The following is a 14,585-nucleotide window of genomic DNA, read 5'->3' on the forward strand; positions in this document are numbered from 1 at the left end:
TACAGCCCTCTGTGGTAAAGAATTCCACAGATTCACTACCCTCAGGTTGAAAATATAATGGTAAATCAGGCTGACTATAGAAGGACCATGGGGAAGTGAAAAAACTAATAAGAAAAGCAAAGAGAGAGCATGAAAAAAGACTGGCAGCTAGCATAAAATGGAATCCCAAAGTCTTGTATAAACATGTAAATAATGAATGGTAAAAGCAATATTAGGGATTAAAAAGGGGACTTGCACATGGAGGCTGGAGAAATAGCGGAGGTATTGAACGAGTACTTTGCATCTGCCTTTACAAAGGACGAAGATGTTGTGCAGGCCGAGGTGAGAGAGCAGGTAACTGGTACACTAGAAGAATTTACATTTGAGGAAGTGGTGGTGTTAGGCTATCTTTACTTCAAATAGACAAGGTCTGGATGAAATGCATCCAAGGGTACTGAGGTAAGTGAGAGTGGAAATTGCAGAGGCACTAGTGATAATCCTCCAGTCTTTAGACACAGGAGAGGTGCCAGAGGACTGGAGAATTGTGAATGTTACTCTCTTGTTCAAAAAGGGGTACAAGGATAAAGCTGGCAACTACACACCAGTCAGTTTGACCTCAGCGGCAGTGAAACTTCTGGAACCTTTTGTTCGTGATAAAAGCGATCATCACTTAGACAAGTGCAGGATAATTAAGGAAAGCCAGCATGGATTTATTCAGGGAAAATCATGTTAACTGACTTGCTAGAATTTTTTGAGGTAACAGAGAAGGTTGATAATGTAAATGCTGTTGATGTGTATATGGATTTTCCAAAGGCATTCAATACAGTGCTACACAACAGACTTGAACAAAATTCTAGGTCGTGGAATGAAAGGGAAAGTCGGCACTTGGATAAGAATTTGGCTGAGTGACAGAAAGCAGAGTAGTTATATATGGTTGTTTTTCAGATTGGAGGAAGGTTTGTAGTAGAACTCTCCATGGGTCTGTGTTGGGACCTTTACTCTTCCTGATATATATTTATGATCTAGACTGTGGCATGCAGGGCATGTTCAAAATTTGTAGATGATACAAAGATTAGGAATGTTGTCGATTGTGATGAGGATAGTCTTGAACTTCAAAAGGACATAGACATGTTGGTGGATTGGGCAGGCAAGTGGCAGATGAAGTTCAATGCAGAGAAGTGCGAGGTGATCCATTTTGGCAGGAAGAATATAGAGACACAGTATAGTATAAAGGGAGAGACTCCAAAGGAGGTGCAGGAACAGAGGACCTTGGTGTCTATGTACATAGGTCATTGAAGATGACAGGGCATGCTGAGAGAGCAATTAATAAAGCATATAATATCTTAGGCTTTATTAATAGGGGCATTGGGTACATGAGTAAGGAGGTTGAACTTATATAAGACACTAGTTAGGCCTTATCTGGAGCCCTGCCTCCAGTTCTGGGCACCTTGAGGAAGGATGTGAAAGCATTGGAAAGAGTATAGAGGAGATTCACCAGAATGATTCCAGGGTTAAAAAAACTGTAGCTATGAGGATATATTGGAGAGGTTGGGACTCTTTTCCTTGGAGAAAAGAAGGGTGAGAGGTGACTTGAGAGATGTATTCAATCAGGGATATGGGCAGGATAATTAGTGAGAACCTGTTCCCCCTCGAGAGCATCAAGAACTAGAGGGCACAGATTCAAAATAATTGACAAAAAGAGTAAATGTGATGAGTAAAATTTTTTTTCAGACCCCAACCATCCAGAGCGTAGCTTGAGTCTGGAACCAGCTTCCTGAAAAAGTGATGGAGGCAGGTTCGAACACGGTATTCAAAAAGGAATTGGATTGCTACCTGAAAAGAAATAATGCGCAAGGTTACGGGGATAAGGCAGGGGGAGTGGGACTAAGTGGAATGATCTTTCAGAGAGTCATTGCAGACACAATGGGCTGAATGGCCGCCTCCTGCGCTGTAAAGATTCTGTGATTCTGGGTTTCGACGCTGTTGACTTGGAGCTCCCTTGTGTGAAGATGGGCTGCTGGTTCACAACTGAAGCTTTTTTCCTCTCAACCATGTGATTTCCAAGTTGCCAATCTTTTTAGTTTTTTTCCTTCATCAGTTGTTGATTGCAGTTCAAAACAACCAGATCTTGAGTGCCATGCAGGTGAGGTGATTTTTGGAAGAGGCCTGCTTGCTGACAGTTCCAAAGTGAATTTGTGACCTTTTTTAAAAAAAAATCCCAGGTTATCATCCAAATGTCCAGAGTATGCCATGTCCTTCCATTTTGTGAAAGAAAAATTCAGTCTTGAGAGGTATGTTTCTAACATTTGGGGGTGATGGAGAGACTTTGGGGAGTCAAGTGGCGAGCTACTCGTCCCAGAATTCCCAGCTCCTGACCTGCCCTTGTAGCCACAGCTGTTCAGTTCAGTTTCCGGTCAGTGTTAACCCCCAGGATGTTGGTGGGGGATTCAGAGAATAGTTACAGCACAGAAGGAGGCCATTTGACCTGTTGTCTGTACACTAAAGCCTAGTCATTAACGTATATCTGGTTAAATTCGCTCAATTTGGAGATGGTCATTGCCTGACATTTGTGTGGTGTAAATGTTACTTGCTACTTATCAACCCAATCCTGAATGTTATCCAGTCTTGCTGCATGTGGTGGGCATAGACTATTTCAGTACCTGAGGAGTTGCAAATGGCACTAAACACTGTGCAATCATCAACATCCCCATTTCTGACCTGGTGTTTGGGGGTTGGTGTGTGGTGGTGATCATTGAAGCAGCTGAAGATGGTTGGGCTTAGGATGCTACCCTGAGGAATTCCTACAGTGATGTCCTGGGTCTGAAATGATTGGCCTCCCAACAACCATCTTCGTTGTTGTCCTCAAAGGTCCATCATTATCCTCCTCCTCAGTTCACAATACTTCCAAGTTTCGTGTCACCTGCAAATTTTGAAATTGTGCCCTGCACACCAAAGCCCACGTCACTGATCAAGACCTAGATCAAGAAAAGCAGTGGTCTAATACTGACCCCTGGGAGAACCCCACTGTATACCTCCATCTGATCCAAAAAAACCCACTCAACACTACTGCCACCTGTCACTCAGCCAACTTCGTATCCATGCTGCCATTGTCCCAGTGTCTGATCACTGGCATCTACCTGACAATGTGGAAAATTGACATGAGTCAATAGGAAGCAGGTGTTGTTGACAGTGCTATCAATGACACTTACTCAGCAATTACCTGTTCACTGACACTCTGCTTGGGTTCCCCCAAGGGTGCTCTGCTCCAGACCTCATTACAGTCTTGGTCCATTCGTGGACAAAACAGATAAATTCCAGTGGTAAGGTGACACCAAGAGGAAAAATATCCACTTGTTAGTGTCATACTTAGACAAGCGGCAGACAAAACTTAATAAAACTTAGAGAGGTTCCGGTGATACATTTTGGCAGGAAGTAGAAGCGGTGGCAAAATAAAATATAAAGGATACAATTCTAAGGAGGATGCAGGAGTAGAGGGACCTGAGGGTCCCTCGATTTGAAGGTGATGTCTACTCTGGGTTGTGAGTTTCTGCCTTATGTCTTCATGTGACTAAACAAGCTGATTCTCAACCCACAGATTTTTAGGCACATGGGGCAGGACGTCCCATGAGATAGGATCCCAAGTGCAAGATTTACTTCCTTTTCTTTCTGCCACTGATCTACTGCATTAAGATGTGACTCAAAGCGTGATGCAGCATGATGGACAAGTTGCCAGTTGGTAGCAAGCTCTGCCTGGTCATTAATGTATGTCACTGCTGCCACACTTCAAGAAGAGCTTCAGAATATTTTTGAAGCTTTTTCTTTGTCCTCCCTGGAACGCTGGTCAGTTAAGAGTTGAGAAAACAGGACCTGTTTGACCATCTGGACGCAGTGTCCAGTCCATCAAAGTTGATTTTGTAGGAGTTTTGCCTGAATGCTTGCGGAGCTGGCTGCATGATGGGCACTAGCATTTGTTCAATGGTCATCCCACTTGAATTTGGAGGATGCAGCTGAAGCATTGCTACTGGAATTTCTCTAGTGTTTTTATGTGTCTCTGATACACAACCCAGGTCTCACTGCAATACAGGAGTGTGGCAACGACAGCTACTCTGTACACTAGGACTTCAGTTGACGTGTGGCAGTCTATGTTGTCAAACACCCACTGCTGTAGTTCATAGAAGACTGAGCTGGTGCAGTTGATCCAATGATAGATCTCCTCGTCAATGGTGGCCTTTTGAGAGATGTGGCTGCCAAGTTATGGGAAGCGCTTGACATATTCCAGAGTGTCTCCTTCAACATATATTTGGTGGAATATTTGACTGACCAGGTATGAGTTTTATTTTGGCAACATCCAAGCTTATTGTATGCAGAATTGAAAGAGATCGACATGCAATACACTGTGGTGCAGAGTGGCAACGACACTGCAGTCATCCACAAACTGTAGATCGTGTATGTCTGTGGTGGCCAGTTTAGTTGGCACAGAGGCAACTGAGGTGAATGATTTTTCCATTTAGGAGGCATTTACTACTGACACCAGAGGGCAGCTGATCTTTGAAGTGAATAGTCACAGACTGTAAAGAGAATTGGGGCAATCTTACAACCTTGCTTGACACTTGTCTGGATTTTGAAGGTGTCTGTTTCAGATCTCCCACTCAAGACAATTGTACTTATCATCCATCACCATCATCATCGTCATGAAGCAATGGCAAGATTGTGATGAAGTTTGATCGAAAAGCAGAATACTGTGGGACTGGAAACCTGAAAGAAAAACAGAAAATACTCAGAATACTCAACAGGTTACGGCAGCCTCTGTGGAAAGAAACAGAGTTAATGTTTCAGGTCTGTGACCTTTCATCGGATCTGGGAAAAGTTAGAAATGTAATAGGTTTTGAGCAATGGGTGGGTGGGCCAAGGACAAAAGGAAAGTCTGTGATAGGGTTGGAAACAGGAAAGGTTGAATGACGGAGCCACACGGAATGGTGAGATGGGACATAAAAAGAAGCAAAGTGTCTAGAGTAGGTGCGCTGCTGACTGAAAGCAAAAAAGGGGGAGAAAAACCAAAGCAAGCAAAGAAAAGGAAACAGCAAATTGGGTGATCGCTTTGTGGAACACCTCCATTCAATCTGATGTTTCCGTCCTTGGCCTACTGCACTATTCCAGTGAAGCTTAACGTAAGCTTGAAGAATAGCACCTCTTGATTTGATTAGACACTTTACAGTCTTCAGGACTCAAAATTGAGTTTAACAATTTCAAATCATAATCTTGGTGCCATTTTGTTTCCTCATGTGAGTCTGGAGGACCATCAACTCAGTGAAAGGTGCTCTTTGGCCTGCCCAAAACCTTTTGTTCTTCCAGTGCAAAGACTTGTTTACAACTAAGCGTTGCAGACTGCCACATTCCAAGGTCCAGGACTACATGCAGAGGGACACAGTAACTTAGGAGCAGGAGTAGACCAGTCGGACCCTCGAGCCTGCCCTGGCAATCAAAATCATGGCTAATCTCATTGTAACCTCAACTCCTCATTTCCACCTACCCCTGATAACCTTTCGCCCCCTTGCTGATCAAGAATCTATCTAAGTCTGCCTTAAAAATATTCAAAGGCTCTGCTTCCACCACCCTTTGAGGAAGAGTTCCAAAGACTCACTGCCCTCTGAAAAAAATTTTCCTCATCTTTGTCTTAAGTAGAAGACCCCTTATTTTTAAACTGTAATCCCTAGTTCTAGATTCTCCCAAAGAGGAAACACCCTTTCCACATCTACCCTGTCACGACCTCTCAGGATATGTTTCAATTAAGTTGCCTCTGATTCTTCTAAACTCCAGCAGATACAACCCCAGCCTGTCCAACCTTTCCTCATAAGACAATCAGCCCATTAGAGGTATCGGTCTAGAAAACCTTCTCTGAACTGTTTTCAATGTATTTACACCCTTCCCTAAATAAGGAGACCAGTATTGTACACAGTACTCCAGATGTGGTCTCATCAATATCCTATATAACTAAAGCATAATCTCTCTACTTTTGTATTCAATTCCCCTTGCAATAAACAATATTAGCTTTCCTCATCACTTACTGTACCTGCATATTAACTTTTTACAATTCATACTCTAGGACAGCCAGATCCCTCCATCTTGGAGCTCTGTAATCTCTCATCATTTACATAATATGCTGCTTTTTTATTCTTCCTACAAAAACGGACAATTTCACATTTTCCTACATTATATTCCATTTGCCAGATCTTTGCCCACTCACTTAACCTATCTATATCCTTTTGTAGCCTCCTTATGTCCTCTTCACAACTTTCCTATCCATCTTTGTGTCATCACCAAATTTAGCAACCATGCCTTCGGTCCCTTCATCCAAGTCGTTTATATAAATTATGAAGAGTTGAAGTCCCAGCACTGATCCCTGTGGCACGCCACTCATCACATCTTGCCAGCCAGAAAATGACTCATTTATGCCTACTGTTTCCTGTTAGCAACTGATCTTCTATCCATGCCAAGATGTTACCCCTTACACTGAGCTTTTATTTTCCGCAATAACGCGGGCAGCTAGTGCAATGGGGAAAGGCCATTGTCAAAGGCCTTTCAGCCACAGTACAGAGAGGCTGGACACTGAAGGACATTGTTAATATTGACTGTAATTGTATATGTAGTAAGTAACATACAGTATTGGAAAAAAACTGGGGTTTTTTTTGCACTTTATGTAATGTCAATTTTGGTCATGTACCTTTTATAAATTGTATGAATAAAGTAAGTTGCTGAATTGTTTACTAAATGCTTGTGTGCTTGGTTAGATATCAATTTTTTTTAACCTTACTGGTACTATTCAAAGCCAGGTGACACACCTAGAGAATAAAAGTACTTCAGTGGAGATTGGATGCTAGTGTCAGCTGATGTTTAGTGAAATAAGGTGGAAGATTAAGGTTTCTGGAGTTACTTTTGGATTGGATGGGAATAAGTTATAGTAGATGCTTGTAAATAAAATTGTTTTTTCAATATTTAATTTTAAGTATTGGAAATGTAGATAAATCCATTTCTTCTATCAAACTTAACTCTTATTCGAACTTAACTCTTGATCTATTCAATTTCTGTTACACTGGGTTCTGTCATATTGAAAATTTAATAATACTATCTTGTAGACAAAAAGATAGAAGTTGTGTAATTTAAAGTTGCCGGGAAGGTGATTTAACTAACGTGAAATGTTACCTTTTATGAAAGGCATGCAGGTTTGAACTAAAGGTTGTTTGTCCATTTTTAGGGTGATCTTCACTGATTACTTATTGAATATGTTTTGGGGATGGGATGGTAGTAATTCCATTTAAGTAATATCAAATTAGTCCTTTGGTAGTACAGACCTTGAGTATTGCTGGAAAAAGAGACATTTTTGTTGAAGCTTTTCATCTTACACTCAGGACAATTCACAGGGAAACACCATATTTATACTGTATGAGAAGAGTGTGCTGATTGGTTGGCAAGTACACTCTGGTAGAGGCGTTGTCATGGAGAATGCACCAGTTGATGGTGACTGACTATTAACTGCCAAGCATTGTTTGAAATTTAAACCAGGCAGCTTAACTCTGGTCAAAACATTGTCCTGGGGAATGAACCGTGAATGGATGTCACTTATTTTGTTTAGCTGAAACAGATGCAATGTGTGTACATGTTCTTTCTGCCTGCAAAGTACAGGGCCCTGTGTATTAACATATGTAGCTTCCAGTGCATTCAAATGTGCCACACTGTGAGCCTGACTGACAATCTTAAATTGGTTGTCAGCATAATTCTTAAGTTTAAATTACAAAAACTGCTTGGCAGTTAACTGTTGGTCACCATCATCTGGTGCATTCTCCATGGAAACACCACCTCCACCAATCAGAGTCCACTTGCCAACCAATCAGTGCCCTATTCTCATATAGTATAAATGTGTGTTTCCCCTGACATGGGTATTTTCTTGTAAGTGCAAGATGAAAAGCTTCGACAAAATATCTAATTTTTTCTGAAGTTTTGACTTTGTGCTTCTCTGCAGTTTGCAAACCAAATGAGGGTGCCCTTGCAGGAGTCCAGGTTAGATGGCCTGCTCTTGTTGCAGAAATGTCATAAATACACTCTCAATTAAGGCAGATTGTATATATGAAACACAACATCATTGAACTCCGTCATAGCTTCTGGATGGGTTCAGATCTAGTCCATTATATTTTGTTTTCTCCAAATATCTGGTATGGCTCATTGTTGGTAATTGTCACCATGGCTGTTGTGGCTGATGCAGTCTGAGGTTTCTCAGATAAACTAGAGCTGACCAAAGAATAACTCTGCATGTCAGAAGAGTGCATAAGGATAAACCTGATGGCCACTCATTTCAGTCTGGGTAGCAGTGCTTTATTAACTGGCAAGGAAAATAATTGAGGCCCTTATGTTGCATCTCCCTGTTACAGAGGGACAGGAAATGGGTATTTAAACCCTCGAACATGTTCTGCCATTCAATGAGATAACGGCTGATCCGTGATCTAACTCCACATACCTGCCTTTGCCCCATATCCCATAATACCTTTAGCTAACAGAAATCTTAAGTCTTAGATTTAAAACTTACTATTGATCTAGCATCAGTTGCCATTTGTGGAAAAATGTTCCAAACTTCTAACACCTCTTGTGCGAGGAAGTGTGTTTTTACTCCTAATTTTTCACTAATTTCACTCCTGAAAGGTCTGGCTGTCTTGGGCTATGCCTTTTTGACCTAGATTTCCTAGCCAGCAGAAAGTTTCTATTCTATCTGTTCCTCTTAATATCCTATTCTTTCATCAAATCACTCCTTACCTTTCCAAAATCCAGAGTATACAACTCTAGTTTGTGTAATTAATCCTAATTTAATTCTTGGTGTCTAGATACCATTCTGCTAGATCTAAACTGCACTCCTTCCAAGGCCAATATAGTAAGCCCGTTTTAAGTTGCCCCATTTTAAGTTGTTCCGCTTTAACGTCAATAGATTAATAAGGTCTGTATTTATGTTTAACATTGTGCTTTGTTTTAATGTCTTTTTGCGCTGGGCCTGACCCAACTGGTGTTCCTCTCCTCCCTGACCCAACCACACTGGTTGTGGTCAGCTGGCTTTCCCTCCCTCAGCCGTGGACAGCCCTCCCCTCCCCTCCCCTCCCCTTCCCTTCCCTCCACGTCATGGCTGCCAGATGAGCCGCAGATAAGTAAAAGGAGTTAGCATATTCCTTTTATATTTTAAATTTTTTAAGTTTTTTCTTTTAAAAATATACAAATTTAACAATGTAAAGCATTTCAGCTTGCAGCGTACAATGTTTTGATGTATATTTTGTGATGATAAATGTTCTGTAGAACCTAACTACAGCTTTTACGATGGCTATAATGGGAAAATCTTAACATATTTTATTTCAAGTTGCATCTTTCAGTAATGCAACCACAATGATAAGCAAGGACTTGTTGTATATCATTCCTACAGCTCAGAATTGCTCACAGTGCACCAGGTGAAGTCTAACCAGGGCTTTGATTAACTGAAACCTATCTCCTACCTCCTTGTATTCTAGACCTTTAGATAGAAGGACCAACATTCCATTAGCGTTTTGGATTTTTTTGTAAACTTTACAGGGTGTACATGAACCTCCAAGTCTATTTTGGATCTCCAATATTTCTGTTTTTTCACCTTTTAGATTATCCTTGTCTATCTCTTTTAGATCCAAATTGGATGACTTTCCATTTGCCTGCTCAGTAAATGGGAACTTTGCAATCGTGCAGCACCCTGCTGACTAAACTGTTAACTGCACGGCGAGGGCCACTTGCCCTGCTGAATAACTCCAACACACTATGCATGTTATCATGCTGTCAAATTAGCTCCTGTTCCAATAAATGAGTCATGATTTTGCCTTATTGTATCACATGTACTGCAGAACTTTTTTTTTACAAAAAAGCACCGGCATTATTTTTTGCTTTATTGGGATTTATGTGGTTGAATTGCTGAGTCTTTTCTTGCTTGACTTGAACCTGCAGACTTGATCAGCTGAATATTTAATGACTGCCCAGTTTTCTTTACTGTGCAGATGTTCAGAGGTCTAGACTTCCCACCTGTGATCCTGTTATTTTTTGATGGGTCTGGGTGAAGTTGGAAAGGTTTTTTTTAAAATATATATTATATAATTTTATGTATACTATGGAAATGGAAGAAATTTGAGATTGCTCTTAATGTCTGCTTTTGGAAGACATAAGGTATCCCTGTTAGGCTCAAGTACTCTGGAGAGGGAGTAGATCCCTTTCCTGGAGCATGACGGCATCATATTGCATAGGCTGAAAAAGATGACAATGTTTTTTTTTCACGTTCGCAATTTAGGTGACACGAAAGTTGTATTCCAGTGCTATGGTGAGTTTGAGTTGTGTATTAAAAACCTTAACTCCATTTCATCAGGACATCTCCTTCCTGCATTTAAATGACCCCCCCACCCTAAAGTTCAGGTGGGGTCAAGGACATATCTCAGTGGTGTTTGGAAGTCCTGCCCTGCTTGGGATGTTCCCAAGCAAAAGGAAGCTAGAAAGTCAAGGCCATAGTGTTCAGATGTATCTGCATTGGACAGATTGTGGTCTTCACAAGTTGTTCCACTGTATGTTTACTGTTTTGAGTTTCTCATTTGTACTTTTGACATCTTATCCTCTACAAACAAACAGTGCACTTCTTTACAAGTCCTGCCTATGCAGAAATAATTAGCTATGTTGGACAATAGGTATCTCCTGTGTTGGAGATGGGTGGTTTTGCAGTTTGAGGGTCTCTACCCTGCATCAAGCATGAGGATAGGTAGGGAGGCAGACCTCCATGAACTACCAGAGCCTGTCTGGGTATTGAACCTGATGGGTTGGCATTGTTCTGCATGACACTTTAGCCATCTAGTGGCTCCTCAGATACTGCAGCAGTCTATGTCTATATGCAGCAAGACCTGGACAGTATTCAGGCTTGGACTGATAAGTGGCAAGTAATATTCATGCCACAAGTGCCAGGCAATGACATTTCCAACAAGAGAGAATTTAATCATCTCCCTTGACATTCAATGGCATTACTATCACTGAATTCCCCACTATCAACATCCTGCGGGTTACCATTGACCAGAAGCTGAACTGGACTAGCCATATAAATACTGTGGCTACAGAAACAGGTCGGGGGGGGGGGGGGGGGGGGGGTGGGGGGTGTGGGGGGGGGGGGGGGGGGGGCGGCGCACGGTGGTGTAGTGGTATTGTCATTGGACTGGTAATCCAGAGACCCAGGGTAAATCCCACTACAGATGGTGGAATTTGATTCGAATTCCACCATGTCTGATGGTGGAATTTGAATTCATTAAAAGTCTAATGATGACCATGAAACCATTGTCTTTAAAAACTCATCTGGTTCATGATGTCCTTTAGGGAAGGAAATCTGCCATCCTCACTAGGTCTGGCCTACGTGTGACTGCAGATCTGCAGTAATGTGGCTGACTCTTTAAATGCCACTCAATTGTATCAAACCACTAAAAAAGAATTAAACCAGACAGATCACCGGAAACGACAACGGCAAACCCAGCCCTGTTGACCCTCCTTACTAACATTTGGGGGATTGTGCCAAAATTGGGAGAGCTGTCTCACAGACTAGTCAAGCAACAGCCTGACATAGCCGTACTCATGGAATCGTACCTTACAGGTCATGTCCCAGACACCACCATCACCAGCAGAGGTGGCGACACAGTGATATACAGTCGGGAGCGGGTTGCCCTGGGAGTCCTCAACATCAATTCCGGATCCCATGAAATCTCACATGGGCAAGGAAACCTGTTGATTATCATATTTCCCGCCCCCAAGCCCCCCTTGCTCAGCTGATGAACCACTACCTGCCCATGTTGAACACCACTTGGAAGAAGCACTGAAGGTGGCAAGGGCACAATGTAGTCTGGGTAGGGGACTTCAATACCCATCACCAAGAGTGACTTGGTAGCACCACCACAGACTGAGCTGGCCGAGTCCTAAAGGACATAGCTGCTGGACTGGGTTGTGGCAGGTGATGAGGGAGTCAACAAGAGGGAAAAACATACTTGCCCTTATCCTCGCCAACCTGCCTGCCGCTGATGCATCCGTCCATGATAGTATTGGTAGGAGTGACCACAGCACAGTCCTTGTGGAGACAAAGTTCTGCCTTCACACTGAGGATACCCTCTGTTATTGTGTGGCACTACCACTGTGCTAAATTTGATAAATTCCAAACAGATCTAGCAACTCGAGACTGGGCAACCATGAGGTGCTGTTGGCCATCAGTAGAATTGTACCCGGCCACTATCTGTAACCTCATGGCCTAGCATATCCCCCACTCTACCATGGCCATCAAGCCAGGGGATCATCCCTGGTTCAATGAAGAGTGCAGGAGGGCACCAGGCATACCTAAAAATGAGGTGTCAACCTGGTGGAGCTACACCATGGGACTACTTGTGTGCCAAACAGGATAAGCAGCAAGTGATAGCCAGAGCTAAGCGATTCCACAACCAATGGGTCAGATCTAAACTCTGCAGTCCTGCCACAACCAGTCGTGAATGATGGTGGGCAATTAAGCAACTCCCTGGAGGAAGCGACTCCACAAATATCCCCATCCTCAATGATGATGAGGCCCTGCACATCAGTGCAAAAGTTTAGGCTGAAGCATTCGCAACCATCCTCAGCCAGAAGTGCTGACTGGATGATCCATCTCGGCCTCCTCCAGAGGTGCCCAACATCACAGTCTTCAGCCAAGTCGATTCAATTCATGTGATATCAAAGAACAGCTGAAGGCACTGGATACTGTAAAGGCTATGATCCCTGACACCATTCCAGCAATAGTACTGAAGACTTGTGCTCCAGAACTTGCTGCGCCCCTAGCCAAGCTGTTCTAGTACAGCTACAACACTGTTATCTACCCAGCTATGTGGAAAATTGCCCAGGTTTGTTCTGTATACACAAAGGATAGATTTATTCTGGCTAATTACCACCCCTTCACTCTACTCTCCATCAGTAAAGCAATAACTGGCTCACTGATGGCCAAATTTGGGTTTTTTTCAGGGTCACTCAGCTTCTGACCTCACTACAGCCTTGGTTCAAACATTGACAAAAGAGCCGAATTCCAGAGGTGAGGTGAGAGTGACTGCCCTTGAACAAAGCAGCCTTTGACCAAGTGTGGCATCAAGGATCCTTGGCAAACTGGAGTCAGTGGGAATCAGGGGGATAACTCTCTGCTGGTTGGAGTCATACCTAGCACAAAGGAGGATGGTTGTGGTTGTTGGAGGTCAATCATCTCAGCTCCAGGGCATCACTGCAGGAGTTCCTCAAGGTAGCGTCCTAGGTCCAACCATCTTCAGCTGCTTCACCAATGACCTTCCTCCATCATAAAGTCAGAAGTGGGGATGTTCGCTGATGATTGTGCAATGTTCAGCACCATTCGTGACTCCTCAGATACTGAAGCAGTCTATGTCCAAATGCAGCAAGACCTGGACAATATCCAGGCTTGGGCTAATAAGTAGCAAGTAACTTTTGTGCCACACAAGTGTCAGGCAATGATCATCTCCAACAAGAGAGAATCTAATCATCACCCCTTGACATTCGATTATTAGTATTACCATTACTGAATCCCCTGCTTTCAACATCCTGGGGATTACCATTGACCAGAAACTGAACTGGATTAGCCCACATAAATGCTATGGCTACAAGAGCAGGTCAGAGGCTAGGAATCCTGTGGCTAGTAACTCACCACCTGACTCCCCAAAGCTGTCCACCATCTATAAGGCATTAGTCGGAGGTGATAGAATACTCTCCACTTGCCTGGTTAAATGCAGCTCTAACATTCAAGCTCGACACCATCCAGTACAGAGTCCTGCTTGACTGGCACCCCATCCAGCACCTTAAAGATTCATTCCCTCCACCACTGACGCACAGTTGCAGCAGCGTGTACTACCTATCAGATGCACTGCAGGAATTCACCGAGGCTCCTTTGGCACCTTCCAAACCTGCTACCTCTACCACCTAGAAGGGCAAAGACAGCAGACACATGGGGCCACCACCACCTGGAAGTTCCCCTTCAAGCTGCACACCATCCTGACTTGGAAATATATCACTGTTCCTTCACTGTCGCTGGGTCAAAATCCTGGAACTCCTTTCCTAACCGCACTGTGGGTGTACCTATACCACGTGTACTGCAGTGGCTCAAGAAGGCAGCTCACCACCTTCTCAAGGGCAATTAGGGATAGGCAATAAATGTTGGCCTAGCCAGTGAAGCCCACATCCCATGAAAGAATAGAAAAGAAACTGAGCTAACATACCCCCACCATCCAGAGGGAACTTTTCCCAGAGTTAATACTGACCTTTAATTGCAGGAAACTGCCTATTAAGTTTTCTGTTGCTATGTTCTATGTATTCAGTCTCTTAATTACAGAACCAGAGTTGTGCAGATTTTATTTAATAATTAATATACACACATGCTTTAGGATTACCTGAGCGATGACACCAGAGCTAGGGGAATAGTCAGCACACCAATCAATGTTCACGTACGGTTTGGAAAGCCCGTTAAGGTATCAATCTGACGTGTGTCTTTCTCCAGGAGAAAAATAGTTATAATATTTTAA

At 43.0% G+C, this 14,585-nt stretch overlaps 1 protein-coding gene across 2 annotated transcripts in view; it reads left to right on the plus strand.

Annotated features, from left to right (window-relative positions):
- Window positions 1-14,585, plus strand: part of pcif1 (phosphorylated CTD interacting factor 1) — a 496,521-nt gene that overhangs the window by 28,312 nt on the left and 453,624 nt on the right. The gene's annotated exons all lie outside the window — the stretch shown is intronic.

Source organism: Carcharodon carcharias, chromosome 14 (genome assembly GCF_017639515.1).
Source record: "Carcharodon carcharias isolate sCarCar2 chromosome 14, sCarCar2.pri, whole genome shotgun sequence".
NCBI lineage: Eukaryota > Metazoa > Chordata > Chondrichthyes > Lamniformes > Lamnidae > Carcharodon > Carcharodon carcharias.